The sequence below is a fragment of the Podarcis bocagei genome (genome assembly GCF_964188305.1).
Source record: "Podarcis bocagei genome assembly, chromosome: 1".
Classification (NCBI taxonomy): Eukaryota; Metazoa; Chordata; class Lepidosauria; order Squamata; family Lacertidae; genus Podarcis; species Podarcis bocagei.
In genome coordinates this window covers 83,105,409-83,111,876 of record NC_138125.1, presented here as the reverse complement: position 1 = coordinate 83,111,876, position 6,468 = coordinate 83,105,409, and the positions used below count along the sequence as shown (strand labels likewise).

Sequence of the window (6,468 nt, the reverse complement as noted above, 5' to 3'; positions counted from 1 at the left end):
GGGCTGCCCAGAAAAAGCCTGTTTTCTTGTTACCATGCTTTGGACATCTCTTGGAGGGAGTACACAGAGAAGAGACTCAGATTGATATATTTATTTCACAGGTTTACAGGAAGCTGCCTTATCCTGAGTCAGTCGACTGGTCCATCTAGCTCAGTACTGTCGACACTGACAAGCAGCAGCTGTCTAGGGTTTCTGACGGGAACATTCCCAGTCCTGCCTGGAGATACCAGGGATTGAACCGGGGATCTTCTGCATGCAAAACATGTATTCTACCATTGAGGTACAGTCCTTTGTATATATTTGTATCCTCCCTTTCCTTCAAGAAGCTCAAGGTGGCATACATGCTTCTCCCACACCCGCTTTATCCTCACAACAACCTTGTGAGGTAGGCTAGGCTGAGAAGCTGTAAGTGGCCCAAGCTGAGTAGGGATTTGAACCTTAGTCTCCCAGATTCTAGTTCAGCACCCTTATTCTAGGATCCTGGTAGAGTCATATGGAGGGAAATGGCTATAATTGTCTAGAAGTCACACACTGAGATCAGAACAAGACAAATTTTGGAACATACTGCCTCAAAAGCCTTACAGACACAGGCAAAAATTGTTAAAATGGAATTGGGGGATAAGCCTATAGCCAGGTTGCAACTATGGTGTGTGTTTCTACACGCTTGTGATCTGGACTGGACAAGTACCCACTTGAGGGGCATTTTATATTAATATTACACACGCTTATTAAAAGACGCAGCCAACGATCTGATTGTGGATGTGTGAAGGATGCCTGTGGGAAGGGTGGTCAAATGGTGAATGTGTTTTAAGACTTTGGAATACAGTGTTAATGGGTGGGTCGCTAATTCAGTGCACTGGATTATGCCATTTCTTTGGATGATGTTTTGAGGTATTCCTAGAGAAGACAGTGCTGCTCACAGTGAAAATAGATAATAGATAGAGCTGCTTTCTATGAGTGTAAATGGGTAATGTTTGATATACTAGTGATTTCTTTGATCAAGTGCTCCCCTTCCCCCTTGTTTGATGACCTGGCACAATTGCTTAATTCTGCGCTGTTTCTACGAAAGTCTTGCTAAACAGAGCAGGTCATGAAATTCAATGTTTTAATAAATAATTGAGAGTATTCTGAGCACTGTGTGTGCTATGATATCAAGGCTCACAAACCTTCTGATTAAGGAATGTGCATTTTGTTTCATTCATCTGTTACAAAGACATCCTCGTGATAATAATGAGCTTAGTGGAACAGATGATTTTTGCCCTTTTTAAGCAGAGAGGTCATACCGTTAAGGATTGTATTGCCTATTATGCTATATTCATGCAAACTAAGATTAACAGTACTTATGATACTTCTGTTAGGCCTTGCAAATTTTGTCCCTGCTCCATCTGTAAAATAGCACAGGTAAGCTCCTTACTGCCAATAGAATCTTATTATGTTGATCAGAACTTCTGCTGAAGGTGAGCTCGGAAGACAGAGTCCTACCAGGTTCCCCACCCCCCTTCCACTCGTTGCAAAGTGAAATTGTATTCAGCACTGGTGGTGAAGCTACAGCCACTAAGTCCACAATAGGGCTTTGGTAATAGTTTTATTATATCGGCTCCAAGCCATCCCATACTCTGAAATTCAGTGTTCTCCATGAGATGAAGTGCATTTTCAGCTGTTGGATGGGCCTTATTTAGAGTGCTTTACTTCTGTATTGTACTGTGATGTAAGTAGAAAAGTTGCTTGCAAGCTACTGTTGGTCTTATTGATCAGAGCCCCACCCTTCCTTCTTTCATGCTGCCCATTAGCAATACCACGTCATATCTTTGACCATGTTGTTTCTTCAAAGAAAAAGACAATTTATAAATTTCAAAAGAAAATGGTGCCATGCATTGCTAAAAAATTGTGCCATTATCAAGGTTTAAACTGTTCTGGGTTTCATCCCTGCAATAATCTATTTTCAGTATTAGGGGTGAGCCCTCTAATATGTGAAGAAATAAATAAAAGTGCTTCTGAACATGTACTTTTACATTAGTATTAAGTTACTGCAGTGGACACCCACCCTTAGAAGTGAGGAGAAATGGATTCCAGGGCAAATGCCTTTACTCCCATGCAGACCTTACTACCCCTGCACCAACTCAGTTAATAAGATGTTTGTGGGGGTGTTGCAGTGTTAATACTGCAGCAGAGACTGGTCTGCTGTATGAATCGTGCTCAATGTGGGAAAAGGCACTACTGTAAACGGAGGCAACAGCAAACTTCAAAACTATTTGACACTTCAATGCTCATAGTTCTGACGTCACCAGCATGGCACTCGTGGGGACAGTGGAACCACTGTGCCCTCCCCATGGCAGCTGTGGATTCTCTTTAAGTGCTGTCCTCACTGCCCCTTCATCATGAAGTGACTTCCCCTGCCATGAAACATACATGGAGTTGAAGGAGGAGGTTGAGAGCATTAAAAGCTTGGAACAACATCTTAGCAGAAGAAAAGAAGAAACATACCTGGCTGAGAGGATAGGAGGGCAAGGGGAGCAATCTGGGAGACTAGAGGGAAGAAAATGTAGCACCTGGGGAGGAGAAAGTGGGGTGACTCAGGAATTGGAGGAGAGAGAAAGGGAATACTCCACTTGGAGTAAAAGCCATGGGATAGGAAGAGTTGCTCTATTTGTCATGCCTGTGGATGCCCACAGCAATTACACCAAAATATATAAATGAAGTTGCAGAAGTGGTGGTCAGACTGTGCCTTATTTTCAGGGCTTAGCTTGAAAAATGATGGAGTATGCAGCAATGATTTGGCCAAGCTTGTAATGGAAAACAGAGAAGTGTGTATTATCAGGCAGTTACATCTCTACAACACTTCTACATTTCTGAAAAAGTGATTGCTTGTACAAATATATAGTTGTTTGCTTCATCACACAGACCTCACATACTGATTTCTGATACTATACTCCAGTGTAATAGAGAAGTTACTGCATTTTATATTGGGTAGCAGGAGGAAACTTCTGTGTGGTCAGATTGTGCAGAAAATGCTCTGAAGTGGTGGCAGCTGGGAAATAATAGAATTACAGGATAGCATAAACTCCTGTATTGGTAAGCATACACCTGGCATAATTTGGTTTTTTCATTGGTTACTTTGGTTGCTGCTAGGCAGTATCTGTATGGTGAGCTGTGTTGGTAATAATGTATAAGTATAGCTGAAAACATTCCAGTGGTTTGAAGTATTCAAACTGTAATTTATTCTGTATGGGAACAAGGAGTTTTGCTCACAGAACCACTGTTTAGAATGTGTTTGTGCAATCTGTTAGATAGCACATGTGAAATCTTAGTAAAAATGACACCACTACCATATCAGACTCATTTTATGAACTACTCATGCAGCATTTTTTCAAAAAAAGAACACAAGCAAGGCTACCACCTTCCCTTGTGGTAATGGTACACTGATTTATGAATCTCTTACCTTTCACCTTAATTCTTAGGTCTTTGACAGCGACACATTGTCATCAATGTTGAAACATATCTGCCCTTCCCTAGGTAGGTAGGTATGTAGGTAGGTAGGTAAGTAGGTAGGTAGGTAGGTAGATTATAGATAGATATACATCATCCTAGGTAGCAAAGCTTTCCTCCTCTACAGCATGGTGACTGTCATATATTGTGAATGTATTGAATATGAGTTGGGGGTAGTCTACTGTAATGGCTGAAATATAGTTGAACCATGTGTTGTTAGCTGGTAGTGTGATTAAGCTCTAATAGTCTTTAGGCCAAAGGAGCAAGCTACTGCCCACACATACCAGAAAGTCTAGTATTTTGAAGCAAGCCTTAAGTAGGCTATTCTCTGTCTATTAAATGCAACCAATCACTTCACAAAGCTTACTTATTATTTTGTAATCCTAATAAAGATATTGCCCAGCTGTGGATTTTGAAGTTTATAAAACTTGACTCAGGAAAACATACATGGAAGAAGTCTTACTGGAAAGTGTAAATAATCACATGCTTGTAGCAGGAACTACTGACTTAAAGTTGAAGAGTCATGTAAGTAATCTGATAATAACTGTTGAAACGGATGTTTAACTTCTCTATTGGTGGAGCTTAGTGGAGAGTAAGAAAGCTGGTTCCTCAAATGATTACAAATGATGGTTTTCATTTTAAAGAACTGAAAACAATTGTGTAATTAGGGAGAATAATCAGCAATGTAGATATAATATCTGGGTACATAACTTTCTGCTATTGAATCAGAAATAATGATGCTAAATGAGTACAGATAATTACGTCCCCCACCCACTTTTTGTAAAAGAAATATTCCAGAAAAGACAGGTTCAGTTATTGAAATGAATTCAATGTAGCACTATGACAATCTTTCAGTCAGTGCAAGATTCTCAGCTTGCCAGACGGCATAATCCCCCCTCTCTTCTCCCTGAATGCTGTTCTGGGGTTCCTCATGACACCTCCCCCCAGCCAATTTCAGGGGGGAAAGCCCTGTTGCACTAGTGGATATCCTTGGGTGGGCTTCTGCTGTGTGCTAGTTGAATCCTGCCCATTATAGTCACTGTACCAAGTTTTGTAAGAAGACGCTTCATTTAGTATGTGTGTATAGAGTATCATGTTATTTGAGACTTTTGAAATGTATGTATGTAGATTTGAGTGTTGAGTTACAGTTACAGTTGCACTTGTTCATGTGTTGAGTAATACAGGAAACAATGTCATGATAGAGGGGCATTTCTTTGTCACTCAGTAATGTTGTAAATGTCTCTTAATACTGAAAGCTGAAAATACAATTTTTAAAAACTTTATCTCTCCTCCCTCTTTCACACATATAATCTACTTTCAACAGAATGCTATGGGCAAGAGATATGCCAGTGCTTATCTGTGAAATGTCTTAGGGTTCCTTGTGAAAATGAGCAACAGATTGTCATGCAACCCAAGTAACATTAATAATAATAATTATTTTTTATTTGTATCCCGCCCTCCCCGGCCGAGGCCGGGCTCAGAGTGGCTAACATCATAAAAACAACACAATAGGCATAAAAACAGACATCAGTTAATTAAAATGCAACTTAAAATTAATTCAAACAAGTTAAAATCTGGGCAGGTGGCAATTATCAGGTTGGAATTGAGAGTGGTTAATACTTGCAAGGACCAACTGTTTCCACTGATCATACATTACAGTCTGAATGAGGATATCTTCGCAGTGTTGGTCTCCCAGAATGGGAAGCTGACAACCTAAGTTTAACCATGTCAGTTTGGAGGTGAGTCTTAATTTCAGTGAGACATGCTTCCTTATAAGTATACTTAGGATTGCAGTCACTGAATATATCATCTCCGATGCGTTCTAGTCAGCATCATGGTCAATGGGAGTTGTACTCCAAAACGTCTGGAGGGCACCAGGTAGGGGAGGATGAAATAGATTGAGAAGCTGGGCCAACTTTTATTGATTATACTATGGGTGTGGGTGTGTGTAAGAATAAACGTCTGTCTCTCAATGATAGAGCACACATTTTGTATGCAAGAGACCCCAGGTGCCATTGCACAGACTAGTCACTGTTCTACCACGTCTTTCACAATTAAACTCAGATCTTTAGAGCAGGGGAAACACTGTGAAGGTAAACAGCTATGCTATCATATTTAGTTAGTTCCCATAGGCACATCTATCTTTGTGATTCTGTGTGTATACAATGGAGATGTAGCGTAACATGTGCATTTGGTATGGAACATGTAAGTTGATAAGTGCTGCTGTAACTTCTATCAGTACTTCACATCTGTGTGGTATTCCCTGTACCTCAGTCCATACACACGTACTTCAGTGCATGTATAATGCTAATATATAATATTGCCATGCCAAGGCGTATGCATACATGCAATATATTGTACTAGTTTATGATGATCCAATATTTCTCAAGCAGATGGGTCAGTCCATGTGAATAGGCTATTGTTCCCAGTAGGCTTTGTGCCAGTATGTAACATCTTTTGGGGGCAAGTGAGCCATGGAAACAAATGCTATGGAGTTTATAGTCTTCCTTCCTTCCTCCCTCCCTCCCTCAGGGTGTGGTTTCTTTGATGTGAATCAGTGCCATGTGCCATGAACATCAATGGGAACTGCTTGAAAAACGTGAAAAAGCTATTTTGTCTTATGATTGAATGGCTTCTTACACATCATGCCAAAAGGAAGCTTTGCAAAATAAGAAACACACTAAATTTGAATACGTGAGTTGTTTCTTTTCAAGAAGCCACGCTGAGATGGCAGATGCTGTCTAACTAGTTTTGCTGGAAGGCAAGCATTTAATAGGTTTAACATATACTGTAAGGCAGAGGTTTTCAACTTTTTTGAGTCCATGGCTCCCTTGACCAACTACCTTCTTTCTGCAGCACCCCTATGGGACTCAGGAGCCCAGTTATGTCACCCCTTGCCTGCAGAGCTGGCAGCCTCTCACCCTTTTTCAAACACCCTCCCTTGTGGAGTGTTCCTTCAGCCCCCTCTCCACTCTCCTTGGG

General features: G+C 40.7%; 1 protein-coding gene across 11 annotated transcripts in view; it reads left to right on the top strand.

The window, feature by feature from the left end:
* The window catches only part of DAGLA (diacylglycerol lipase alpha), a 96,154-nt gene that overhangs the window by 1,734 nt on the left and 87,952 nt on the right, over positions 1-6,468 (top strand). For 5 of the 11 annotated variants that reach the window (XR_014009773.1, XM_081200531.1, XM_081200537.1 and 2 more), the window contains exons 2-3: positions 102-280; positions 3,879-4,011. The exons of 3 other annotated variants lie outside the window; for them this stretch is intronic. The gene's annotated coding sequence lies outside the window, so the exon portion shown is untranslated. Of the gene's footprint in view, positions 1-101; positions 281-3,497; positions 3,514-3,878; positions 4,012-6,468 lie in introns of those variants that run through there. 3 more of the 11 variants (XM_081200528.1, XM_081200532.1, XM_081200533.1) reach the window with 2 other exon arrangements.